Here is a 6,000-nt window from a genome sequence, read left to right on the forward strand (position 1 = left end):
GGGCACTGCCTCCAGCCAGTGGGGCCTGTCTCCAGAAAAGCCCTGGAGGTCTCGATCCTCTTGGATGTCTCCTTTTTGGAGCTCCACCTTCAGGGAAGGAGTTTCTGGGCAGTAAGGTTCTGGGCTGGTAACCCTTAGATTTATCTGCAACCCTATCCCACAGCTTCCTAGGGGCCCCTGCCCCACCTTCACCTAGGATCTCTGCCAGGTCACCCCAGCTTACTCTTCCTCCTCTACAGGCCGCTGAAGCTGGAGATCACTTTCAGGACTCCTGCCTGGCCACATCCTGCCCTGGCTGCCAGAGCTCTGGAGAGCTGGGCCTGCCCCACGGGGTCCTCCCCTGCCAGCCTCCTCTTGGGAAAGCTCAGCCCGAGCTCCCCTGCTCAGGACATCCTGCCCCACTCCCTGGAGCCAGTTCAGCTGCCACTGAGACTCAGCCTATTAAAGTTTAAAGCACTGAGGAGGCTGGTCCAGGGGACACGGTTCCTTGGAGATGTAGGCAGCAGGGAGGTGCTGAGTTATTCATGAGGTTGCAATGTGAGCTGCTGCCTGGGTCCCAGAGGCCCACTAGGGCACTCAGCCGAGCTTCCACTGTTGGTCCCTGAGGGGGCAGGATGAGCCGGGGGTTAAGCAGCCAGGGATGTGAGAAGACTCTTTGGCCACGTGCTCAGGGTCCACTCTGCTGTCCCTTTGGCTTGGAGGTGCACCTGGGGCCTCTGCTTGGGGACTCGGGGACGAAAGCATGGAAGGAGACCTTGACGAGGCTCAAGAGACTCAAGGAACAGCGACTGGGACAGGAGGAGCAGAGGGCGAGGTGTCCCTCCAAGTCCACTCTGTGCCGCTGTCGCTCCCTCCCCTCCCCGCACCGTCCCATCAACTCTGGGCTCCCAGGCAGGGCTGAGGGGTCCTAGTTTGAGGCCGATTTCAGGGGACCCCCTTTTCCTCAGGTAGGCTTGGTGCCCACCCCCCTTTTAGTTGCCAGTGGGCTGAGAGGGTGAGTCTTTCCCACCGCCCTGGGATCCCTGGGGGGGGGCTGACAGGGAAGAGTGGTGGTGGGGGCATGGGCAGGAGGAAACGCATGTGGGCTAGGGTTGGGAAGAGGAATCAGCAGGGGCTGGGTGGGCGGCCAGTGTCAAGAGACTGGGACATGGCTGGCGCCTCCTGACCTCTGGACTGAGCTCCTCTGCCCAGCCTGTCTGACCTACTTGTGGGATCCATCAACTCATGGCCAGACGGTGGTAACCCAGCCCAGCCCAGCCCTGTCCCACCCCCAGTTCTAGCCCTCATCACTAGTTGCTTTCTCTGGCCCTTTAGGGATCAGGGCCTCTCTGATCCCAGAATATGGCCTTGGCCCTAGCCCTGCACCTAGGCCGCTGGCACAGTTTTCAGGATCCCATCGCTGGCCCCACTGGCCTGTCTTTGGATCACCCTCGTCTCTTCCCACCACATTAGCAGTCCAACATAGCCAGGCCCAAGGTCCCCTGCCTCCATCTGCCTTCCCAGCTGCCCCCTGCTCCTTGCCCCTCCCCTTCTCTGCTGCCCTTCTGCTGAGTGTCTGCCTGGCCTCTACCATGTGGAGAATGCCTCCTCATCCTGCAGGAGCCTGCTCAGCCACCCCGACTCTGTGAAACCATTCCTGATGGTGGGTGAGTTGGTGGGCTGCCTACCACTGCTGCCGTGTCCCCGCTCCGAAGTGCCTACCGTGTGTCCTTGTTCTCTCTGTCTCCCCTGCAAACTCCCCTTGAGGGCAGGTTCAGGGAGTGAGCGCCACAGAGTGCTGTGGCTGGAGGGACCTGGGCTAGGCTTCTGGACACAGGACAGAGTTCAGGGAGGCCTTGGGCCTGCACGACCACCTCGGGCCGGCAGAGGAGGCCCAGCCGCCATGGACTTCTGTCTCTAACAGAGGCTTTCCTTGGTTGGGAATGAGGGCCTAGGAAGGCCAGGGTCACCTGACTGAACTTCAGCTGAGGGAAGGCACTGCCAGGAAGCTGGAGAGAGGCCTGGGTGGGAACAGGTGTGAACTCAAAGGTGTGTAGAGAGGAGAAGTGACTGCAGAGCACTGAAGGGCTCCTGGGCCGTGTTCCTGGCCCCTATAAGAGGAAGCCCTGGAGGTAGGCATTCCCCAGCCACAGCCACTGCTGCCAGGATCCCCTGTGCCTTTCGCCAGGATGAGGTCTGATTATTCCTCTAATTAGGCATCAAATGACAGCCGATGTCTCTGTCACACGTAATTGATCCCCCACTGACTAGTTTTAGAAGGAGCCGTCAAAATAATTCTCCATGGAAACATGTTCCCAAGATGTCGAGCTTTGGGAATCTGAACACCCTCCACAATGCCCCCCTCCCCCGTTCAGTGTTTGCATAACTCTGGACAGGCAGAGCGTGTGCCGCTCCTCTCATGGTGGAAGGCTGAGGGTGGCACTCCCACTATCAGCAAGACAGGGACTCCCGGGCCACATCTCCCACCTCACACTGTGGGACGTGAATCCGCCACTCTACCTCCCTGAGCCTCACTTTGCTCATCTGGTGAATGGGGATAGGGATGACAGTGGCTGGAGTCAGGGATGCCTGTGCATTGTGAGTTTCAGATTCCAGAAGAACACTCTGACCTCTAAAAACTGGAGACCAAATTCTAAATTGGAGTTTTTCTTTGACATTGTAAATCCCTCAGGGCATAGAGTTAGAGGGGGAAATATGGAGGAGAGACACATGAAGCCATTCTCAGCTACAAGATGAGAGAACCACAGAACCATCCCAGCTCCTTTCTAGAACAGATGGAGAAACCGAGACACAGGGAAGTGGAAGGATTGCCCCAGAGTCCTTGATAGAACCCGAGTGTCCATATTCCCTGCTCAGCTGGGAAGTACTCGAGCATATCTCTGCCCCTGGATTTCTAAAGCGTCTTCTTTGAGGAGGGAAGAATTGGCAACCCCACCATCAGAGGGAGACATTGTGTTCAAAAGAATCAGTCAAGGCTCACATCTCTTCTCTCATGACAGGAGAGTGTCATTAAAGGCCACTCGAAACTTGTGTGATGCCCGCTCCTCCGCTGATTACAGATGTGGAGAGGGAGACTTGCCAGTTCTTTCCTCAATGTAGGCTTATCATCTCTGCAGAAGACAACACGTGCTTGTCCTTGGGGGCTATGCGCACTATAATGGGTAAATAAGATGCACGGCCAAGGTGCTAGAGCCCAGCACCCCACCCGTCCCCACCCCACGCGCAGCGGAGCACTCCTCGCTGAGGCCTGGGTCCTCCAGCCCGGACTCAGGGTGTGGCTAGGCCATGGTCACTGCTGAGCTCCCTCACAAAATCTCTCCTCTTTGTCTCCTGGGCTGGGGGGGTGCCTGCCTGTGCTCTTTCCTTCCCAGAGGCGCCAAGTGCAAGGGTGGCGTGGGGTTGGGAGGAAAAGTGGGCGAAAAGGCCTCAGCTTGGTTTCGTTCTGTTTATTTTCCTGGAGGGGTGAGGACCCTGGAAAAGAGCATGATTAATTCATGGATCCCCTGGGGGATGGGCAGCTTTCCTGGACTGTTTGGAAGCTGAAATCGCAGAAGCAGCTTCCAAGGCAACTGCTACCATGGCAACATGAGTGCCAGCTGGGGGGACCTTGCTCCTCACTTCCCTCCAGACCTAAGCAGCTGGAGCAGCTGGCACAAGACCAGGGCACTGCTGTTCACGGAGCTGGGTCTGGGGAGGGCAGTCGTCCAGGAGGGAGGAGGGACCCCCAGAGCTCAGGCAGGTGGACACTGGAGGGAGAAAGACTTGAGCCCTGTGTCCCGGTCCCTAGATGGGGCTCAGACAGGGGTCCTCAGGGTCCACTTGAACCAGACGAGCTGGGGCCGAGGCCTGTTAACTGGATTTGAGGCAAGAGGCCTGAGGTCCAGGACCCTCTGGCTGGCTGGAACCAGTTCTCACCTGAGGCTCAGCCCAGGCATGAGGCCCAGAGCTGGGGACCTGGCTGCCACAGTTCCAGGTCCCAGAGCCTCCCTCAGTGTGTCTCTCGTATCTGCCTCGGCCCAGCAGAGCCAGGCACACGGCCTGGTCCTCAGAAAGGGCAAGGGGCTTCCCAAGGTCACCTAGTGAACAGTGGCAGACGAAGGACTAGAACCCAGGGCCCCTGGCCCCCAACCTCAGACTCTTCCCCTGGTACCACAGCTGCCCCTCGGGGACAGGGACCCCAGGCCAGAGAGGCAGAGCAGTGTGTCAGAAGAAGGATCCCGCAAAGGGCCAGAGGCCAGGCCCATCTGGAAAGGCCAGATCCATCTCCACCCACACAAGCCCAGGAAAGGGAGAAAGCTCATCTCCATCACTGGGACCCAGTGAGTAATTCCACCCCAGGAGACAATACAAATAATTACAATTATCATAGCTAACGTTAATGAGCACTGTGTGTGCCTGGAACTGCTCTAAACACTTTACATTTATTAGTTTGTAACTTTCACAATAGCACCGGGAGGTAAGCACTGGCGTCCCTAATTTTTGGTTGAAGAAACTGAGACCCTTGGAGGTAAAATAAGTTGCCCAAGGCCCAAAGCTGGGAAGTGGCAGAGCTGGCATTTAAACTCGGGCAGCACACCTCTGGGTCCTGAGTCTCTTTGGGAAGAATTCAGTTCCACTTTCCCAGCTGTACAGCCCCAGGCAAGCTATTTTTTCCTTTCTCTCCTTGGTTTTTCATGTTAAGTGGGATAAAATAATAGTACCTTACCTCATCTGACTGCTGTGAGAATTAAATAACGCCTGTAAACTTCTCAGACAGTACCTGTTAGTAAGTGCACAATAATGCCAGCAAAACCAAAGTAGGCACAGTAGCGTTTGAGCAGAGCCGCGGAGGAAGAGAGGGGCCTTGCCGGGTGGACTAGGGTGGGGAGGCAGGGTGGTAGGGGGCACAGCCTAAGCAAAGGCACAGGGGGAGGAGAGCCGGCTGGAGCCGCATGGAGGTCAGGGAGAGTTGGGGTGGGGAGCGGGGAGTGCTTGATCCGGGAAATCCTTGGAAGTCACATCCCTGCTGGGCCAACCTGGAGGACTGACCAGGCTGGGGCTAGAGTCAGAGACAAAACTCATACCCTGCTTTCAAGTCCCCACGGACTGGGAGACTTTGGGCCAAAAGGCTCAGATTCTGCAGGCCTGTTTTCCCAGCCCATCCCACTCCAGGTGGATGAAGAAGGGATGTGAGGGTGGTAAGGGTTACTGCAAAGGGAAGACCACTGTCAACAGAAGTCATCAACATGGAGGCATGCATGGTGCAGGACAGCTGGTAGTCTGGCCATTACCTGCCCCCACAGAGAAGAGCCCCTGATCCCACCTCCTCTCTGCTGACCCCAGGGAGAAAAGCCACCAGCAGCACCCAGCGTACTGCCCTGATGCTCAGACCTCCCTCTTACCACCTCTTGGGAACTTATAAAGGCCCTCCCCCTGCCCCCTAGTCCTCTCCAGTTCCGTTCTGAGGATTACACAGGACAACGCACATTAAGCCCCCTGCATGATACACACGAGGGCTGCGGAGGTGAGGCACCACTGTTCTTTGTTGCCAACTCTGGCAGGACCAGCCCAGCACTGGGCACACAATGGAGCCTCAAGAAAGGTGAAGTACTGCTTCAGACACAGGGGAGCTTTGTTCCCACTGGGCGGGTGGGCTGGCCTGGGGACAGGGCACACCTATGAAAGCACTGTTTGAAGCCAGCTTGTGTGATGGCCACCGACACTCCCTCTTCCACTAGATGGGGAGATCCTAAAAGGCAGAGGCTGTTTCTCACTCATTTCTGGGTCCTGGCACATAATAGGAGATTGACAATGGTTGATGAATTTCGTTTCCTCACCTGAAAAAGAAAAGCGATGATGTCTCCTTCGCCTTGTTTCATGGATCCAATGAGTTGCTATATTTGAAGGTCCTGACAAGGGGCACTTTCTCCTCCCCACCCTGGCTGGACTCAGCCCCTCTCCAGAAGGCCTGTTGCCTCCTCAGGCTTGCAGGTGAAGAAAGGACCACCAGGAAGGCCACAG

Source organism: Diceros bicornis, chromosome 13 (assembly GCF_020826845.1).
Source record: "Diceros bicornis minor isolate mBicDic1 chromosome 13, mDicBic1.mat.cur, whole genome shotgun sequence".
In the NCBI taxonomy this organism is placed as follows: domain Eukaryota; kingdom Metazoa; phylum Chordata; class Mammalia; order Perissodactyla; family Rhinocerotidae; genus Diceros; species Diceros bicornis.